We start from the raw sequence: 20,759 nt of genomic DNA on the forward strand, positions 1-20,759 counted from the left end.
AGAGATGTAGGTCAGTAAGCAAGCAACACCTATAGCCACACCACCCTGAAAAAGCCCAATCTCGTCTGATCTTGGAAGCTAAGCAGGACCAGGCCAGGCCTGGTTAGTACTTGGATGGGAGACCACCTGGGAATACAAGGTGCTGAACACTTTTTTTTTTTCTCTGTTGTTCCTGCTTCCTTCAATGCTGGTGTTGAGATGTATAAGAGATGTAGGTCAGTAAGCAAGTAATACGTACAGCCACACCACCCTGAACAAGCCCTATCTCGTGTGATCTTGGAAGCTAAGCAGGGTCGGGCCTGGTTAGTACTTGGATGGGAGACCACCTGGGAATACCAAGTGATGTAGGTTTTTTTTTTTCATTTTATTTTCTCTCTTGTTCCTGCTTCCTTCAATGCTGGTGTTGAGATGTATAAGAGATGTAGGTCAGTAAGCAAGCAATACCTACAGTAAACCACCCTGAACATGCCAAATCTCATCTGATCTTGGAAGCTAAGCAGAGCCGGGCCTGATTAGTACTTGGATGGGAGACCACCTGGGAATACCAGATGCTGTAGGTTTTTTTTTCTCGGTTTTTTTCTCTCTTGTTCCTGCTTCCTTCAATGCTGGTATTGAAATGTATAAGAGATGTAGGTCAGTAGGCAAGCAATACCTACAGCCACACGACCCTGAACAAGCCTAATCTCGTGTGATCTTGGAAGTTAAGCAGGGCTGGGCCTGATTAGTACTTGGATGGGAGACCACCTGGGAATACCATATGCTGTAGGTTTTTGTTTTTTTCGTTTTTTTTCTCTCTTGTTCCTGCTTCCTTCAATGCTGGTGTTGAGATGTATAAGAGAGTAGGCAAGCAATACCTACAGTCAACCACCCTGAACATGCCCAATCTCTTCTGATCTTGGAAGCTAAACAGGGTCGGGCCTGGTTAGTACTAGGGTGGGAGACCACCTGGGAATACCAGTTGCTGTAGGATTTTGTTTTTCATTTTTTTTTTCTCTCTTGTTCCTGCTTCCTTCAATGCTGGTGTTGAGATGTATAAGAGATGTAAGTCAGTAGGCAAGCAATACCTACAGCCACACCACCCTGAACAAGCCCAATCTCATCTGATCTTGGAAGCTAAGCAGGGCCAGGCCTGCTTAGTACTTGAATGGGAGAACACCTGGGAATATCAGGTGCTGTAGCTTTTTTTTTTTGTTTTTTTTTCTCTCTTGTTCCTGCTTCCTTCAATGCTGGTGTTGAGATGTATAAGAGATGTAGGTACATCTCTTATACATCTCAACACCAGCATTGAAGGAAGCAGGAACAAGAGAGAAAAAAAAACGAAAAAAAAAAAACTTACAGCACCTGGTATTCCCAGGTGGTCTCCCATCCAAGTACTAAACAGGCCCAGCCCTGCTTAGCGTCCAAGACCAGACGAGATTGGGCTTGTTCAGGGTGGTGTGGCTGTAGGTATTGCTTGCCTACTGACCTACATCTTTTATACATCTCAACACCAGCATTGAAGGAAGCAGGAACAAGAGAGAAAAAAAAATGAAAAAAAAACAAAACCTACAGCACCTGGCATTCCCAGGTGGTGTCCCATCCAAGTACTAACCAGGCCCAGCCCTGCTTAGTTTCCAAGATCAGACGAGATTGGGCATGGTAAGGGTGGTGTGGCTGTAGGTATTGCTTGCCTACTGACCTACATCTCTTATACATCTCAACACCAGCATTGAAGGAAGCCGGAACAAAAGAGAAGCCTTGGTGTGAGGTTGTGTTTTGCGTCTGCTCCTGTGTTCCAAGCTTTCTGTGGTGTTTCCCAGCCAGTGATGGAGGGACCTGGGAAAGCAGAGGAGGAGAGCCCCCAGGCTCCTGGGCCTACTGAGTCTAGTATGAAAGCTAGCATCTCCTGCCGGCCTTATATCAGCGTGGCCACGGTTCTGGACCCTGCATGTGTGGAAAGATGCCCTGAAGCTATGGAGGTGACCCCCTCAGATATGGAGGATGGAGTCCCAGGGCCTTCTGTTACTGTCAGCCCAGCATTTCCCTGTATGGAGAATAATACAGGGGGTCATATGAAAAAGGCCTGTGTCCCAGCTCTAGTGAGGCAACTAGGGGCTGTGGAAGGACTGCCTGTGATATCTAACAGGCAGCCTCATGCAGTTAATCAGGTCATCCTGGAGCCTGTGTCATCGCAGCAGGCCGGGGTAGAGGGGTCCCATATGAATACTAATATGGGGCCTGAAGAGATCCAGCCGGCTTCTGTGATGATACAACAGAAGTCGGGCGTGGGAGCCGAGATCCGGAGTTGTAATGTGCCCAGAGATGAGGAGGATCCGGCGTCAGTCGGTCTCCCGGATACAGAGAGTGAAACGGAGGAGTCAGAGACCGGGCAGCGGGTGGAAGAGCTGGAACTCGCCGTCGCATGCCTTGAGAAGCGGATAGCTGCAAGGAAGAAAAAAAGAAATCGTGCTTTCAGCCGGGACCGGGCGATTATCTCAGTGGAAATTGAAGAACTGATCGTCTCCCTGAAAGAAAAGAAAAAATCATTAGCAAAAGTTAAAGCGCTCCAGCGCTCTGTGCTCCTGGAGAACTCGGAGCTTCTGCCTCCCAACGTGGCGGGCGGATCAGATGTGGTAACCGAAGAGTTGTGCCTATATGATAAGATCCGGTACATGGAGGGGGAGAGGTCTGTGAAGGGCCTGGTGGACGCGGAGGGTGTTCCCGGTGGGTATTCAGTCCAGGCCGCCGTTTTGGTGGCTGATTTGTGTGCCCAGCCGCTAGCGGTTCTTCCGGCGGACACCGGAAGTGATGTACCTGCCCGGAGACTGGATGTTGTGAGCGACCCCTCCGTGAGTAAAAATGATAATGATGATACTGTAAATATAGTGTCTGGTTCAGCTAGTTGTATGGGAGCAGCGCCGTCCCCGGTGGCAGTGTCTCCCTGTCAGGCGGACCCGGCGGTTTCTAACAGTCTGTCCACGGGTCATGCCATTAATCCTGATATAGTAGCTGGTGATATAGTAGCTGGTGATATAGTTGCTGGTGTTGAATATGGGGTAGATATTCCTGCAAAGCTTGAGCCGATGAGCAGGAGAGTCTCGGTCACTGTCCATGGAGTGCTAGTGGGCAAGGGATCTGAGAGGTCTGTGGATAAATCGGCAGCTACTGACCCAGCCCCCACAGGAGACCTGGTGCTTGAGACCTCTCTGGGAGGCACATTAGTCAAAAATGATAATGCTGACAAAGTTTGTGGTGTTAATAATAATGAAGGACCAAATCAAGTATGTAATACTGTTAATGTCAATGTTAATGTTGTTGGTTCTGCTAATAATAGTATGAATAAGTCATAAGGGAAGAGCTCAGCCCAGTCCAGGCTCATGTTATAGATACCATCTATGGGCCCCTGCACATTACAGACAGGGCAAAAAGGGCTGCTGTTTTGATAGAGGACGTCTCAAAAAGAATGCCCAACATGTTGGCCCAAGGAGATGTTAGGTTGGATAAATCAGCACCCCAAGCCAAAGCTCCCCTAAAGACTCGTTCTATATCACAGTGTGGTAATGATCCCAGTGGGGAGGGTAATAGTAGGGTGAAGGGGAATGCTTCTGTCCAGAGCCCGGTTGTAAGATCTGGCCCTCTCCCTGGTATAATGTCATATGCGGGTATAGTATCTGGGATAAGCCCGGGGCCTGGGGTGAATGCTCAGAACGTTATATCAGCTCCAATGGGGGCTCAGCCCTTTAAACGACGTAATGTTGTTCAGTTTAAATATGTAGGAAGGGACCCCCCAAACAGGGCGGATTTCCTTAAGATATTCTTGGACTCTTTCGGGTTTGTTCCAGCGGATCTCTTTGCTTGCATCCTCCCTGTTAGTACTGCAGAATACGATGTAAGTTTCATCTCTTACCAAGGGCTACAGGCTTTTTGGGGCAGGTGGGGTGGGTGCAAGGGAAGAGATCCATGGAAGGATTTCAGAGCAATCCCTATAACACGTCAAGAGAGGGTGAGGATAAATATACTTGTTAGGAATGAGTCCATCCCGGCCGTAGATTTGACCTTTTGGGTCAGGAGGTTTGCTAACTTGATATTCCCATTGACAAAGGTCCCTGATCCGAGCCACGGTGTCTGGGGTGGCGGGTGGTCTGCCATGGTGGATCTCAGGTGCACGGAGGCTGGTCTGGTGCATTTACCATCTGCAGCATTAATGGGGAGGGACAGAATTCAGTGCTTTTACCCAGGTCAGCCGAGGATGTGTCACCGGTGTGGGGATTTCCGCCACCTCAGTGCCAACTGCCCCTTGCAGAAGTGTGGTCATTGCGGGGATATGGGCCACGAATCTAGAACTTGCAGTCGAATCTGGTGCAATCTATGTGGGGTGATAGGGCACCCTTTTAGTAAATGCCCGCATGCGGCCCACAATTCTGCTATCACAGATGAAGAGTTGGTGAGGATAGCTGAGGGGGTTGAGAAGGGTGAGACAGCAAGGAGTTTGGTTGTCCCTGTTAGTGTGATTTCTGCCCCCCCACTCCCCCCACTTCCCCCACCCCCTCTTTCTGAACCACCTGGGGTGTCGTTGTTGGTACCCGCAGATGACGATTCAAATCAGTGGGTCAAACAAAAAAACAAGAAAAAAAAGAGTAGAACAGAAAGGGAAGGGATTGTTCTGTCCAACAAGTTCCAGTTTTCAACAAGTGAGGAGGAGAGTATGGAGGAGGGCGAGGTTATGATGATGGAGGAGGGAGACTTAGTGCAGAAAACAAAACCAGGGAGGAAGACAAAGAAGTCCAGGGACCTTTCAGTTTTGGGAGAGGTTGCGAAAATTTCAAAAAAACCAAAGGGAAAGAGAACAGCTAGGTCTTTTCTAAAAAATCCAGAGTTACTTTCATCTGGCCCTCTCTCGATAGAGGACCTAGTACCTCCCCCCATCCGTGACCCCCCTCCCACCCCTCCCTTAGACGCCGGCCCCTCCGGTCAAAATTTGGAGGTCCGTCTTTTGGAGACGGGGGTTTTGGCCTCGGTTAATGACCCAGTCCCCACTTCCCATCAAGCCCTTTCTGTATGTTCTGACTCCACAAGTCCCATCCCCCCTCCTGTCCTCCCTGACACTTCCCTTAGTTCTCCTTCTCCTGATCCAGTCCATGGCCCGTTAGGAACATCAGTGGCTAGGTTCTCGGATAGGACTATTCCTAATGGCTCTGTAAATGAGGAGGATAGGTCGGGCGGGGTCCCTCCCTCTGGGGAAGAGGTTATTCTTCGGGGAGAGGAATCCCTGCCGGCAGGCCTGAGCTATAAGAGATTCGGGTCCTCAGATGAGGACTTGGTGAAAAAGTTTAAAAAGAAGTAAGTTGTTCCTACTGTCTATAGCTCTGAAGGATGGCTTCCCAGCCCATTAGATTCGCTACCATTAATGTGGCATCTATAAAATCCGAACGTGCTCGTTATATGGCCTTTGATTTTTTCAGCACGGTTTAGGGTGATTTTTTATTTTTGCAGGAGACCAGACTGGGTCAGCTTGCTGACCTACATAAAGCCAAAAGTGAGTGGAGGCGTGGGCCCTCCTACTGGTCTCTTGCGGACGAGCCGTATGGTGGGGTGGCGGTGCTTTTTACCGGCATGATAACCATCCAGCGAGTCATTGAGCTTGAGGTAGGTAGGTGCATGGTGCTAGATGTCAACCTGAGGTGGCACGACCTGAGGTTAATTAATATTTACGGCCCTCAAACAAAATGGGGAAGGAAGTGCCTCTTCATGGAGATAAAGCCATACCTTTTTACAGCCCAGGCAGATAGTCTTTGGTGGTGATTTTAACACCGTCACTAGAACAAAAGACAGGGGAGGTTCAAGGGCTTCTCTGGGCTACGATTCCCTTTTTCTAGCAAGTTTGGTTAGGCAGGCTGGTCTGGTGGATGTGCACAATCGTCATTTCCCAGACCACACGGGTTTCACTTTTTATAGAGGTAGTTGTAGGTCTAGGATAGATAGGTTTTTTGTTAAGGAGAGCTCGAAAACCTTGGCTCCAGAGCTGAGGCCGGTAGAGTTCTCTGACCACGTTTACCTATCTATGTCCTTGAATGCTTCGGAGACTCTTCGGAAGGGTAGGGGTCTCTGGCGCTTGAACTCTAAGCTTCTGGAGGAGGAGGTGATAAGACAGTCTTTTAGGGACTTCTTTGAATCCCAGGAATCACTTTTGGAGGCGGGTTGGAGTAGGTCTGAATGGTGGGAGATGCTGAAGAAAAGGACCCGGAGCTTTTTTCGGGGCCTTGTAGCCCGAAATAACTTGTTAAAAGAGAGCGCCTACATGGCACTGAGGAAAAAACTTGGATTCTTGATCTCTGGCCAGGGGAGTAGTGGGGAGATCCCCCGGGTGAAAGCTCAGATGAGAGAGATACAGTATGACCGGTACGCATCCTTGGTTCTGGAGAGGGATTATGGGAAGTACCATTCGCCCGATCCTTTCCAGAGCTGTAGGAACTCGGTAGATGCTAAGGAGGTGAGGGGTCTGCGCAATGCTGAGGGTGTCCTTAGGGAGGAGAAGGAGGGCATCCTTGGTGTAGTGCGGTCCTTCTATTCCGATCTCTTATCGGAGAAGTCACTTGACAAAGAGAGGATGGACCAGTTTTTAAGGGAAACTCCTGGCCTTGGTGATTTTAGCGGCCTGCTTGAGTCCTTGGGCGATGAAATAACGGTGGACGAGGTCAGGATGGCAATAGATGGTTTATCTGTCAAGAAAGCCCCAGGCCCAGATGGCCTTACATCTGAGTTTTTTAAAATCTTTGGGGACATCCTGGCCCCGCGTCTCGTGGAGGTCCTTAATGAGAGCCTGGGTAGAGGTTTATTGCCTCCCTCCATGAGGGTCTCTGCCCTTATCTTACTGTCCAAGGGGAAAGATCAGTCGTGTATTGAGAACTGGCGCCCCATCGCTCTTCTCAATACTGACAGGAAGATTCTGGCGAAGGTGCTTTTTAATAGAGTGATGCAGGTTTCCGGTCAGTTACTCTCTCCTTCTCAACACTGCACTGTGAAGGGCCAAGCAATTTCAGTGCTGTCCTGGCGGTGCGGGAGGCTTTTGAGAGGTGTCGTGCAGAGAAGTGGGGGAAGTACATTTTAGCATTAGATCAGTCGAAGGCCTTTGATAGGGTAAATCATGAGTACCTTTGGGCTCTACTTCTGTGGTATGGTCTTCCAGTGCGGGTGGTGAATTGGCTTCGTACCATTTATAGACAAGCCGAGAGCTTCCCTCTTGTGAATGGTTGGGTGGGTCAGCCCTTTGAGGTCAGCTCTGGAGTAAGACAAGGTTGTCCCCTAAGCCCCCTCCTGTATGTGTTTGCCATAGATCCCTTCATCAGAAGGGTTGGTGGTAGCTCGTTGGGAGGTGTGCTGTTGGGTCCGGAGTGTCCCTTGAAGGTAGTGGCCTACGCTGATGATGTTACTGTCGTCTTGTCGAGTTCCGCGGAAGCTGAGGAGGTAACGACTCTGGTCTGTGGGTATTCCGAGGCCAGTGGCTCATTAATAAACCAGGAAAAGCGTAAAGTTTTCTGGATGGGGGAGGAGGGTTGCGAATTCAACCTTCCAGACAGTCTTCCCCGGGCGAGTGAGAAGATCAAAATTTTAGGGATTAATTTCGGCCCTGGTGATTATGCCAAGCAAAATTGGGAGTTAAGGCTGGGGGAAGCTTCCCGGAAGGTAGAGAGCTGGAAGAGGTGGAAACACTCTCTCCGGGAAAGGGTTGTCCTGATTAAGACCTTCCTGATCCCGGTATTCCTGTACATCAGCTATGTGTGCCTTTTGCGGAGTCTTTATGGTCTAGGGTTTATGCAGTTTTCTTCCAGTTACTCTGAGGGAATAGGCTGAACCTGGTCAAGCGGGCTGTGACCTACCGACTGAGGAAGGATGGGGGCCTGGGTATGATTAACCCTGTGCTTTTCATTATGTCTACCTTTCTGAAGTTGCACCTTAGTAGTCTCCTAGTTGAGACCCCTCCTCAGTGGGTGGGAGGTTTCAAGGTATGGGTGGATCCCTTTCTCAGTGCATGGTATGGGGGAGGAACTGTTAAGAGTTTCCGGGTCCGGCATGGGTATCTCCCGGCCTACGTTTCCTTGGGATTGAAGGTGACAAGGCGATGGGGCTTAGGGGTGGGGGAAGTTGGGAGCTCTTCTAGAAGGGAGTTGGAGAAGAGAGTCCTGCACTCCCACTTTTGGGTTCCGCTGTCACTGAGAGACTGCCCAGGTGATGTGAGTTCGGTGGGGCTTTCCTTGATTAACTCGAGGAGAATCCCGTTGAAGCTTCAGGACATTGCCTGGCTCTCCTTTCACGGGAGACTTTATGTAAGAGGGAACCTCAAGGATAGAAATGCTGATGATCGTGGCTGCCCACGGGAGGAGTGTCTAGGGGTGGAGGAGACTATGGACCATTTCTTGCTCGAGTGTCCCTTTAATGTAAAGGTTTATAAAAGAGTCTCCAGGTCGCTGGGGATCCCCTGCCTTTCGGGGCTTAGTTACCCTGAATGGGTCTACGGGGCATTCAAGGCAAGGTGGAGGGCTTTTGATTTCTGTACACTTTTTCTAGTCAGTTTAGTGGTCAGGTTTTTCACGTGGAACGCACGGTGTCAGGTCAACATCCGTCAGAAAGTCCTTCCCTGTGAAGTGGTGGTGGAAAATATTCTTCACGAGGTATGGAAGTTGAGGGGCATGTTAACTGGCTCAGGCTGTGGCGGAGTCTGAGACCTCCTTAGGGGGTCAAAGTCTGGTGCTCCTCCTTTCTAAGAGTTGCTTTTCTTGCTGTCTTTTCACCCCATTAGATTTTGCGTTTTGGAAGGTTTTTTCAAGTATGGCTTAGCATGCACCTACAACTTGCTTCCTGGTAGGGTATGATAAGATATGGGTGGGTTTGAAGTTTGTTTGGTGGCACCTTCTTGTTTTTATGTGTTTTATCCTTCTATATTTTATACTGGACTTTATTGGGCAAAGAGCCCTTCTTGGACTTTTCAGTTATTTTGGCAAATCAGCCGTATGTTTGAGTTGGTCCTTTTAAATAAGTTGGTGCCATCTTTTGTAAAGTTTATTTGTTTGTTGATATGTATGTAATGTTGCAAGTTTTAAATAAAAAAAACATGAGGAACAAAAGAGAAGCCTTGGCGTGAGGTTGTGTTTTGTGTCTGCTCTTGTGTTCCAAGCTTTCTTTGGTGTTTCCCAGCCAGTGATGGAGGGACCTGGGGGAGGAGAGGAGAACCCCCAGGCTCCTGGGCCTGTTAAGCCATGTATGATCAGTGACACCTCCAGCCAGCCTGATACCTGCTTGACCGAGGATCTGGTCCCTGCAATTGAAGGGGTTCCTCCGGTGTCTACAAATGTGCCTTCCCTAGAAGTGGTAGAGGAGATGGAAGGAAGCCCAGCGCCTTCTAAATTTACCGGGCCTGAGTCACCCTGTATGGGGTTTAATACAGGGGACCATGAGGAGAATGTATGTGCCCAAACCCCAGTGAGGCAACTGGATTCCGGGATGAAGCTGCCTGTGAAGCTCAACAGGCGACAGTGTGAAGCCCTGGGAACCCTGCAGCCTGTGCCTATACAACAGGCTGGGGGAGAGTTCTCCTGTATGGGGCCTGAGACGAGGTCTGAAGGGGCCAAGGGGAACCAGAAATCAGGGCCTGTGCTGCAACTGGAGTCGGGAACAGATACTGAGGAGGACATACCTAAAGATATGGTGGATCCAGCATCAGTGTGCCTCCCTGATATGGAGGAGAGTGAGCCAGAAGACCTGGAGGTTGAGGCTCAAATAGTGGTACTGGAACTGGAAATCCTGGACCTAGAAAAGCAAATCAGCCGGAGAAAAAAGAAAAGAAATCGGGCTTTCAGTCGTGATAGAGTAATAATCTCGGCAGAGATTGAAGAACTGATTGCAGCCTTGAAAAGGAAAAAGGATTTATTGCTTAAATTAAAAACAATTGAACAAACAAAACCCCTGGAGGACTCGGCACCGCTGCCTCCTAACATGGCAGGCGGGTCACAGGAGGTACCTGAAGATGGCGGTCTGTACGAAGAGATCCGCGTGTTGGAAGATGGGCGGTCGATGACGGGCCAGGTAGGAACGGATGGTATCCCCGGTGGGTGTGCACTGCAGGCTTCCGTCGGGAGGTCTGGGTTGTGCTCCCAGCCGTACGCGGCTTTTCAGGTGGATGCCGGAAGTGACATATCGGCTCAGAGACTGGTAAGCCCGGAGATTCCTCAGGAAGATGATGTAATAGTTGTGTCTAATGTTGTTATGGTAACCGCAGATACGGGGACTGATCCTGGGAGTACCGTTGTGGTAGCCTGTAATGCAGGAGCTGCGCTGTCCTCTGTGGTGCAGTCTCGCTGCCAGGCAGACCCGGAGACCCCGATCAGTGCACCTGTAGTCCATGTCATGAAACCAAAAAAATCTGTTATGGTAGCAAATGACATGTCTGTGGTGGTGGGACTTCCTGAGGTGCATATACCGATGACTGGAGGTATCCCTGCTGGGACGGCTGATAATTGTACAGTCTTTAGCCCTGTGCACCCGGGGGATTTGAGGGGTGGGTCCTCCTCGGGAGGTACAGTCGTGACTGCTAATAGCAATGATATTGATACTGTTAAGATTGTTGGAAGCAAGGTTTCAGAAAGCACTGATAATAGTGTGGTAATGTTTGATATTAATAAAGCTATGTCTGGGGGGGCGGGGAAATCTGCAAGTGTGCTGCCAACAGCTGGGGCAAATGGGTCGGTTAAAATACAGCATAAAACGGTGGGTAATCCGGTGAAAGATCTTAACCCGGTTCAGGCTAAAATCATAGAGACTGTGTTTGGACCCTTGTGTGTATCAGACAGAGCCAAGAAGGTGGCTATTTTGATAGAGGGTGCTGCTAAAAATATGCCCAACATATTGGCTAAGGATGATGTGTTGTTAAACAGTCCCGGGGTCAGTGTTGTAGGCTCAAAAGTGGCTGGCCCTTCATCACAACGTAACCTGAGGGAGGGTGGCAGTGACAGATTACAGGGAAGTGTTGCTGCCCAGCCCCCGATTACGGGGCCAAGTCCTCTCCCGGGGGTGAAGTCATATGCGGGCGTGGTGTCCAGCCCAGGTTCAGGACCCAGTAAGGGTGTTCTGAGTGCGGGGCCTGGCCCAGCGGTGGCCCAGCCCTTCAGACGCCGCAATGTCGTGCAATAAAAATATATGGGAAAGGACCCCCCAAATAGATCAGAATTCTTGAAAGCTTTTCTGGAATCATTTGAATTTGTTCCGGTGGATCTCTTTGCCTGCATCCACCCGGTTAGTACTGCGGAGTATGACGTAAGTTTTGTGTCCTATCAGGGTCTGCAGGCGTTTTGGAGCAGATGCAGGGGGAGAGATCCATGGGTCAACTATAAAGCAATCCCCATAACACGCCAAGAGCGAGTAAAAATAACTATACTAGTAAGAAATGAGTCCATCCCGGCAGCGGACCTAGGATTTTGGGTTAGGAGATTCGCAAATATGGTGTCACCGCTTGTCAAAGTTCCTGATCCAAGTTATGGCGTCTGGGCTGGCGGTTGGTCCATCACGGTAGACCTAAAGTGCACGGAGGCTGGCCTGGTACATTTGCCGTCTGCGGCTTTTATCGGTAGAGAGAGGATTCAGTGTTCTGACTCAGGCCAGCCGAGGATGTGCCACAGATGTGGGGATTTCCGCCACCTCAGCGCCAACTGTCCCCAGCAAAAATGTGGGCACTGCGGTGACATGGGTCACGAAACCCGTACGTGTAACCGTATTAGGTGCAACCTTTGTGGGATAATCGGGCACCCATTCAGTAAGTGTCCTCACGCGGCCCATAACACGGTAATAACGGACGAGGAAATAGTGAGGGCAGTTGAGGGGGTAGAAGAGATGGAGCTGTTGGAGAGCCTGGCAGACCCCATCGAAAGTCCTGCCCCTCCACTTCCCTCCCCCCTGTAACTAAGCCATCAGAAGCATCGGTATCTTCCCTTACAAAGGTTCAGGCAAATCAATGGTCGAAGCAAATGGGCAAGAGTAGGAAGAAGGGCGCTGAAAAAGAGGGGGTGGTTTTATCCAATAAATTTCAGTTCTTGTCAAGTGAGGAGGAGAGCATGGAGGAGGGGGAAATTGTGAGGGATGAGACAGGTGCTCTAATTCAGAAAACCAAGCCTAGTAGGAAGCCAAGGAAGTCAAGAGACCTGCCTTTAGGGGAGATGGCAAAGATCACATGGAAAGCTGGTGACAAAAAAGGTGCTAGGTCCTTTTTGAAGGACAAGGTGGTATCCACATCTAGGCCCCCTTCTGTGGAAGACCTGGTCCCCTCCCCGGTTCAAGACCCCCCCCCCTGGCCCTCCCTCGGAGACCAGCCCTTCTGGTGGATCCCCAGAGTCTTCAGAAATGAAGGACCTAACTTCGGGTGATCCGGTTCCTGTTCTTCAGGGGCAGGATCCCCTTTTTTGTCCTGTCCTTTTAGATCCAGACCCCCCTGAGGTCTCCCTCTGCACCCCCCCTTGTTTGGCCCTTGGTACAGGCAGGGTCCTTGGGTGGCTAGAAACTTGGCAGGGCTACGGGTAGGGTACTGAGGTCGGGCGGAGTCCCTCCCTTGGGAGAAGAGGTTGTTCTCGGAGGGGAGGGGTCTCTGCCGACGGGCCTCAGTTACAAAAGATTTGGGTCCTCTGATCGGATTCAGAAAGGAAAGTTAAGAAGAAGTGAGTTGTTACTACTGTCTACAGCTCTGAAGGATGGCTTCCCAGCCCATTAGTTTTGCCACCATTAATGTGGAATCTATTCTTTCCAAACGTGCTCGTTATCTGGCCTTTGATTTTTTCAGCACGGTTGAGGCTGATTTTTTTATTTTTGCAGGAGACCAGATTAGGTCAGCTTGCTGACTTGCATAAGGCAAAAAGAGAGTGGAGGCGTGGGCCCTCCTACTGGTCTCTTGCGGCCGAGCCGTATGGTGGGGTGGCGGTACTTTTTACCAGCATGATAACCATCCAGCGAGTCATTGAGCTTGAGGTAGGTAGGTGCATGGTGATTGATGTCAAACTGAGGGGGCATGACCTGAGGTTGATAAATATTTACGGTCCCCAGACAAAATGGGGTCAGAAATGTCTTTTCAGTGAGATAAAGCCATACCTTTTTACAGCCCGGCAGATAGTCTTTGGTGGTGATTTTAACACCATCACTAGGACAAAAGACAGGGGAGGTTCGAGGACTTCTCTGGGCTATGATTCCCTTTTTTTAGCGAGTATGGTTAGGCAGGTTGGTCTGGTGGATGCACACGTTTGTCACTTTCCAGACCACACGGGTTTCACTTTTTATAGTAGGTCTAGAATAGATAGGTAGGTCTAGGATAGATATGTTTTTTGTTAAGGAGAGCTCGAAAACCTTGGCTCCAGAGCTGAGGCTGGTAGAGTTCTCTGACCACGTTTACCTATTTATGTCCTTGAATGCTTCGGAGACTCTTCGGAAGGGTAGGGGTCTCTAGAAGAGGAGTTGATAAGACAGTCTTTTAGGGACTTCATTGAATCCCAGGAATCACTTTTGGAGGCAGGCTGGAGTAGGTCTGAATGGTGGGAGATGCTGAAGAAAAGGACCCGGAGCTTTTTTCGGGGCTTTGTAGCCAGAAATAACTTGGTAAAAGAGAGCGCCTACATGGCACTGAGGAAAAAACTTGGATTCTTCATCTCTGGCCAGGGGGATAGTGGGGAGATCCCCCGGATGAAGGCTCAGATGAGAGAGATACAGTATGACCGGTATGCGTCCTTGTTTCTGGAGAGGGATTATGGGAAGTACCTTTCGCCCGACCCTTTCCAGAGCTGTAGGAACTCGGTAGATGCTAAGGAGATGAGGGGCTTGCGCGATGCTGAGGGTGTCCTTAGGGAGGAGAAGGAGGGCATTCTTGGTGTTGTGCGGTCCTTCTATTCCGATCTCTTATCAGAGAAGTCACTTTACAAAGAGAGGATGGACCAGTTTTTGAGGGAAACTCCTGGCCTTGGGGATTTTAGCGGCCTGCTTGAGTCCTTGGGCGATGAAATAACGGTGGACGAGGTCAGGATGGCGATAGATGGTTTATCTGTCAAGAAAGCCCCAGGCCCAGATGGCCTTACATCTGAGTTTTTTAAAATCTTTGGGGACATCCTGGCTCCGCGTCTCGTGGAGGTCTTTAATGAGAGCCTGGGCAGAGGTTTATTGCCTCCCTCCATGAGGGTTTCTGCTCTTATCTTACTGTCCAAGGGGAAAGATCAGTCGTGTATTGAGAACTGGCGCCCCATCGCTCTTCTCAATACTGACAGGAAGATTCTGGCGAAGGTGCTTTTTAATAGAGTGATGCAGGTTTCCGGTCAGTTACTCTTTCCTTCTCAGCACTGCACTGTGAAGGGCCAAGCAATTTCAGTGCTGTCCTGACGGTGCGGGAGGCTTTTGAGCGGTGTCGTGCGGAGAGGTGGGGGAAGTACCTTTTAGCCTTAGATCAGTCAAAGGCTTTTGATAGGGTAAATCATGAGTACCTTTGGGCTCTACTTCTGTGGTATGGTCTTCCAGTGCGGGTGGTAAATTGGCTCTGTACCATTTATAGACAAGCCGAGAGCTTTCCTCTTGTGAATGGTTGGGTGGGTCAGCCCTTTGAGGTCAGCTCTGGAGTAAGACAAGGTTGTCCCCTGAGCCCCCTCCTGTATGTGTTTGCCATAGATCCCTTCGTCAGAAGGGTTGGTGGTAGCTCGTTCGGAGGTGTGCTGTTGGGTCCGGAGTGTCCCTTGAAGGTAGTGGCCTACGCTGATGATGTTACTGTTGTCTTGTCGAGTTCCGCAGAAGCTGAGGAGGTAATGACTCTGGTCTGCGGGTATTCCGAGGCCAGTGGCTCATTAGTAAACCAGGAAAAGAGTAAAGTTTTCTGGATGGGGGAGGGGGGTTGTGAATTCAACCTTCCAGACAGTCTTCCCCGGGCGAGTGAGAAGATCAAAATTTTAGGGATTCATTTCGGCCCTGGTGATTATGCCAAGCAAAATTGGGAGTTAAGGCTGGAGGAAGCTTCCAGGAAGGTAGAGAGCTGGAAGAGGTGGAAACACTCTCTCCGGGAAAGGGTGGACCTTATCAAGACCTTGCTGATCCCGGTATTCCTGTACATCAGCTATGTGTGTCTTTTGCCGGAATCTTTATGGTCTAGGGTTTATGCAGTTTTCTTCCAGGTAATCTGGGGGAATAGACTGAACCTGGTCAAGCGGGCTGTGACCTACCGACTGAGGAAGGATGGGCGCCTGGGTATGATTAACCCTGTGCTTTTCTTTATGTCAACATTTCTGAAGTTGCACCTTAGTAGTCTCCTAGTTGAGACCCCTTCTCAGTGGGTGGGGGGCTTCAGGGTATGGGTGGATCCCTTTCTCAGTGCATGGTATGGGGGAGGCACTGTTAAGAGTTTCCGGGTCCGACATGGGTATCTCCCGGCCTACGTTTCCTTGGGATTGAAGGTGACAAGGCGTTGGGGCTTAGGGGTGGGGGAAGTTAGGGGCTCTTCTAGAAGGGAGTTGGAGAAGAGATTCCTGCACTCCCACTTTTGGGTTCCGCTGTCACTGAGAGACTGCCCAGGTGATGTGAGTTCGGTGGGGCTTTCCTTGATTAACTCGGGGAGAATCCCGTTGAAGCTTCAGGACATTGCCTGGCTCTCCTTTCACGGGAGACTTTATGTAAGAGGGAACCTCAAGCATAGAAATGCTGATGATCGTGGCTGCCCACGGGAGGAGTGTCTAGGGGTGGAGGAGACTATGGACCATTTCTTGCTCGAGTGTCCCTTTAATGTAAAGGTTTATAAAAGAGTATCCAGGTCGCTGGGGATCCCCTGCCTTTCGGGGCTTAGTTACCCTGAATGGGTCTACGGGGCATTCAAGGCAAGGTGGAAGGCTTTTGATTTCTGTACACTTTTTCTAGTCAGTTTAGTGGTCAGGTTTTTCACGTGGAACGCTCGGTGTCAGGTCACCATCAGGCAGAAATTCCTTCCCTGTGAAGTGGTGGTGGGTGAGATTCTTCACGAGGTGTGGAAATTGAGGGGCATGGAGGGTCGCCGGATGTCCAATGCTAACTGGCTCAGGCTGTGGCGGGGCCTGAGACCTCCTTAGGGGGTCAAAGTCTGGTGCCCCTCCTTTCTAAGTGGCTTTTTCTCGCTGTCTTTTCACCCCATTAGATTTTGTGTGTTGTAAAACCTTTTCAAGTATGGCTTACATGCACCTACAACTTGCTTCATAGTAGGGTATGGTTGTGTATATGTATTGAGTTTGTAGTGTTATGGTGGCACCTTCTTGTTTTTTATGTGGTTTTATCCTTTTATATTTATACTAAACTGGACTTTATACTGGGCAGTTAGCCCTACTGGACTTTCAGTTAAGCTTTGGCAAATTAGCCGTAATTTTCAGTTGGTCTGTTTTAATATGAGTTGGTGCCATTGTTTGTAAAGTTATTGGTTTATTGACCCATATGTATTGTTATGTTGCAAGTATCAAATAAAAATATAAGGAACAAGAGAGAAAAAAAACGAAAGAAAAAACCTACAGCACCTGGTATTCCCAGGTGGTCTCCCATCCAAGTACTAACCAGGCCCGGCCCTGCTTAGCTTCCAAGATCAGACGAGATTGGGCTTGGTCAGGGTGGTGTGGCTGTAGGTATTGCTTGTCTACTGACCTACATCTTATACATCTCAACACCATAATTGAAGGAAGCAGGAACAATAGAGAAAAAGAAACGGAAAAAAAAAACCTACAGCACCTGGTATTCAAAGGTGGTCTCCCATCCAAGTACTAACCAGGCCCGGCCCTGCTTATCTTCCAAGATCAGACGAGATTGGGCTTGTTCAGGGTGGTGTGGCTTTAGGTATTGCTTGCCTACTGACCTACATCTCTTATACATTTAAACACCAGCATTGAAGGAATCAGGAACAAGAGAGAAAAAAAAAACAAAAAAAAAAAACCTACAGCACCTGGTATTCCCAGGTGGTCTCCCATCCAAGTACTAAACAGGCCCGGCCCTGCTTACCTTCTAAGATCAGACGAGATTGGGCTTGTTCAGGGTGGTGTGGCTCATCTGCGACATCACCGACCAATGCTAGTTTGGACTGTCCATGTTTCCCCGCAGGTGGATGCTTTTGTGGAACTCCTGCTGTGACTCCCAGGATGGCATTCCGGTTTGGCGGTTTCCAAAGATCGATGTCCAGATGTTGTGGATTCTTAGGCGGTTCCTTTAAGACCGGGCTTCCGACCGTTGCATCAGTTGCCAGCATGTCTGGCCGGATCCGCTCACGGAGGACATCATTAAACAGTAGGAAGTCTCGCCCCAAAATGAGTGGATATGGGAGTTTAGGTGCTATGGCAGCTACCACCATAACAGTTTTGTCTTTTAATGGTGACTAGTAGTATTGTTCTTTCATACTTCTCTGTTGTGCCATGTACACAAAGGACCTTCACCTTGGGCAACCGAGAAGTTATGGTTGATTAGCACAGTCACCCGGAATAAACAAGGACTTCCTGACGTGGGACTCATGGTAAAACAGCTTGGAAATGCAGGCCCAATAGGTGCCACGGAACAGACCATGGGTTCCTGTAGTTTAGGACACTCTGCCTTAAAGTGGCCTAGCTCACCACATTCAAAACACTTCAGATTAGACAGCTTTGCACCTGGCCCTCTGTCCGTAGCAGATTTGCCATTGGGCCCTGTAGCAAGGATTGTCAAACCTGTTTTTTTTCGTGGCAGCGGCTTTGGCACAAATGCAGGTTCTTTAGTCATTTGCTGTAGCGCACAAAACCTTTCTACCACGGTCGCAAGCTCTTCATAAGTTTGTGGGTCTGATTGCAGAACTCACCTTTGCAAATCGTGGTTCAGCCCCCGGATGCAGTGATCTATCGCCAGAACTTCAATAATCCGAGAAGGCGAATTCTCCTCAGGCTGCAGCCATTTCTTTAAAAATTTAGAAAGCTCAGCCACTTGCGCTCTGACCGGTTTTTCTGGTGATAGCGCTGGGCTCGGCCTGGCCCAGAAACTCCAATGCGAGCCAATATCTCAGACTTTAGGCACAGATTGTAAGAGGCCCGTTCCTCATCTAGATCCATATAAGCTCGCTGAGCTTCACCAGTCAGATATGGCGCCAGCCTCTCAGCCCAATCTTTAGGAGGCCATTTTGCCCTTTTTGCAAGTCTCTCAAAGAATACCAGATACGCTTCTATGTCATCACCTGGCGACATTTTCTGGAGAACAGGACCAAGTGGTTCATTTCTGTCATGCCTCACCTGGCTTAACTCCTCTCTTAAGAGCCTTGTGTTTTCCACCTGTGCCTTGTCAACTCGTAGCATCTGAGCTTGCTGTTCTTTCTGCGCAGCGGCCACATTCACGAGGGTTCTCAGTACTTCCTCCATGTTGACGTCTGCGCGGGTTGGGTAGCGGAAACTTGCTTCCTTGAGCATCCCACTCCTGACACCACTTGTGGCAAGAACCCGCTACTGCAGAAGCACACGCGAACAACTTCTTCCTTTTTATGGTGCTTTATTGTCAGGATGATAAATGTTTTGACACCGTATACTTGCATAGCAATCATGGAGACCCTAAACACTAGCTATACATTGTCCAGCTCTCTCTCAGGACCAGCCAGCTTACCCTGCGTTGGTCTCCGTGCACAAATGATATAAACAAGCTTTTATACCTGATACTCCTCTCCCAGCCTTAACTTGATGGACAGGTAACACACCCACCTTCTCATTAAAAAGGAAACGCCCATGACTGGCTCTGTAATTCAAACAGACACACCCTGTCTGTTTGCTGAGAGGAAGGATTTCAAATCATGTAAGTTAAACCAAATTTAAACTATTGCTTTTCATACATAGGTCTTTACATTCAATCTAGGTGCATTACTGCACAAATGTTTTACTCTACTTCCCTGCTTTCTCTGCATATTGCCAGCTAAATGCCTCCTTTTGTTACAATGGAAATTTACATAGGCCTCAGACTCAATTTTGATTGAAAAAGTCACATGTAACCCCTGGGGATGATGCAGTTGGACTTGAGCACCCTGGGGCTAATAATCATAGTTGCATCAGTAAGAAAAGAGATGCATATAGCTATTTACCAGTCCAGGAGGAGGAACTACATCTCCCAGAAAGCTGTTATGAAAATGGGGCGGATCCTAAGAAGACAAAGAAACCAGAGGGCGGAGAGAGAGAGGAGCATCCTGGGATAGACTGAGCTGTGTGACCAGTCCAGATAGGTGACCCTAGGCAGAGGGGCACTGGATGGGTGGTCTGAGGAGAGAGAGCAGACAGTCTGCAGAGATATCAGAGCTCAGTGCAGTCCTGAACAGAACCTGCTGGAAGTCCCAGTTTGAAGCTGCAGGAGGAGGTTTGCATGCACCTCTGAAGAAGGACATTTTACAAGTCAGCCATTTTGGAGATAATCAAGTTCAGACCTGTGACACACACACTGGTGCAGATAAGTTACTGGTTATTTTTACCTATCTGTTATTATTCAAGTGGGGTTTGGACTATATCTGGCCACAAGGGCTAAAGAGTTAGGGAGAGATGGATGGGCAGGTAAATGTGCACCAAGTGTTTGTCTAATCAGCATTTAAGGAACTACAAGTCCCAGAATACAAATAGGAAATGATTTCACAGTTGTTGCTACAGGAGGGTTTGCATACTGTGACTGCTGTACCTCACTGCAAGTGATTTAAAGACCTTTAAAAGCTGCAAACTGGACACATGATGCTTCCATGCCATGCTACATCCATACAGAAGGGCCCCAACTTGCAGTGCACTGCTCCATTTGTGTGGCATGTTTGAATACTGCTGAGGTGTGTGTTTGGCAGTACATTGTAGAGCTAAAAGGAAAAATATATACATTCACCCCGCAAGATATTCCCAGTATCAGGAGCAAGTAAGGTATCTTATATATTTTTGTATAAGGCTGTGACAGTAAATGTTCATATTGTATGCTGTTAATGTTATTGATTTATTGCGAGTTATTGTGTTAACTTGGTGTTCATAGAAAAAGTGGTGCTGCACTTTCATCCACACTGTCTTATTACTGTATTGTATTGTTTGTACTATTATTTCAAATTATACCAAAGTATATTTTTCTATAAAATTACAAAGCTGCATTTAGGGTTTCCATTTCAATAAATGTGCCTGGATGGGCAGGGGGTTTCCCGAATCTCCCCCTGGTGTATCTTTTGAACACCCACCAGAAGAGAAAGCAGCGATTCGGGTGGAGGCACTGAAAATCAAGTACCGAAGTGAGAAGCATCTGCATTGTTCAATATATATACACCCTCACAATGCATAATACAGAAGGGGGTGTTACACACATATTCCCTGGACCCTCAATTTTGATTGAAAATGGAATGTTTCAATTATGCACCAAATACTGCATGAAATTCTTCCTAGCTTAGTAAAATGTCTCAAAGCGTTGAAAGAAGTTGCTTCTGGTGCCTGGTTTTGAAATGTGAATGAAAACTTATTTGCAGTATATGGAAATTTACATAGGCCTCAGACTCAATTTTGATTGAAAAAGAAACACTTCAAGTATTCCCCAAATACTGCTTAAAACTTTTCCTGGCTTAGTAAAATGTCTCAAGGCGGTGAGAAAAGTTGCTTCTGGTGCCTGGGTTTGAAATGGGACAGGAAACAGTTGTTGCAGTATATAGAAGTACACTCAATTTGGTTTAAAAAAGAAACACTTCAGGTATGCCCCAAATACTGCTTAAAACTCTTCCTAGCTTAGTAAAATGTTTCACATCAGTGAAAGAAGTTGCTTCTGCTGCC

The 20,759-nt window shown here is 48.6% G+C and overlaps 2 non-coding genes and 8 pseudogenes across 2 annotated transcripts; 5 read left to right on the forward strand and 5 right to left on the reverse strand.

The window, feature by feature from the left end:
* The first annotated feature begins 232 nt into the window (after positions 1-232).
* Positions 233-351, forward strand: LOC142142131 (5S ribosomal RNA; annotated as a pseudogene).
* A 91-nt stretch (positions 352-442) lies between these two features.
* Positions 443-560, forward strand: LOC142142167 (5S ribosomal RNA; annotated as a pseudogene).
* Positions 561-650: 90 nt separating this feature from the next.
* Positions 651-769, forward strand: LOC142142156 (5S ribosomal RNA; annotated as a pseudogene).
* An 83-nt stretch (positions 770-852) lies between these two features.
* Positions 853-970, forward strand: LOC142142027 (5S ribosomal RNA; annotated as a pseudogene).
* Positions 971-1,062: 92 nt separating this feature from the next.
* On the forward strand, positions 1,063-1,181 carry LOC142142107 (5S ribosomal RNA; annotated as a pseudogene).
* A 148-nt stretch (positions 1,182-1,329) lies between these two features.
* Positions 1,330-1,448, reverse strand: LOC142141976 (5S ribosomal RNA; annotated as a pseudogene).
* Positions 1,449-1,542: 94 nt separating this feature from the next.
* Positions 1,543-1,661, reverse strand: LOC142142250 (5S ribosomal RNA). Its single transcript, XR_012689173.1, has one exon. It is a non-coding gene; the product is annotated as a 5S ribosomal RNA (ribosomal RNA).
* Positions 1,662-16,502: 14,841 nt separating this feature from the next.
* LOC142141632 (5S ribosomal RNA) lies at positions 16,503-16,621 on the reverse strand. The gene has a single exon (XR_012688698.1). It is a non-coding gene; the product is annotated as a 5S ribosomal RNA (ribosomal RNA).
* Positions 16,622-16,710: 89 nt separating this feature from the next.
* Positions 16,711-16,829, reverse strand: LOC142141980 (5S ribosomal RNA; annotated as a pseudogene).
* A 92-nt stretch (positions 16,830-16,921) lies between these two features.
* On the reverse strand, positions 16,922-17,041 carry LOC142141895 (5S ribosomal RNA; annotated as a pseudogene).
* Positions 17,042-20,759: the final 3,718 nt, after the last annotated feature.

Source organism: Mixophyes fleayi, chromosome 2 (genome assembly GCF_038048845.1).
Source record: "Mixophyes fleayi isolate aMixFle1 chromosome 2, aMixFle1.hap1, whole genome shotgun sequence".
In the NCBI taxonomy this organism is placed as follows: Eukaryota; Metazoa; Chordata; class Amphibia; order Anura; family Limnodynastidae; genus Mixophyes; species Mixophyes fleayi.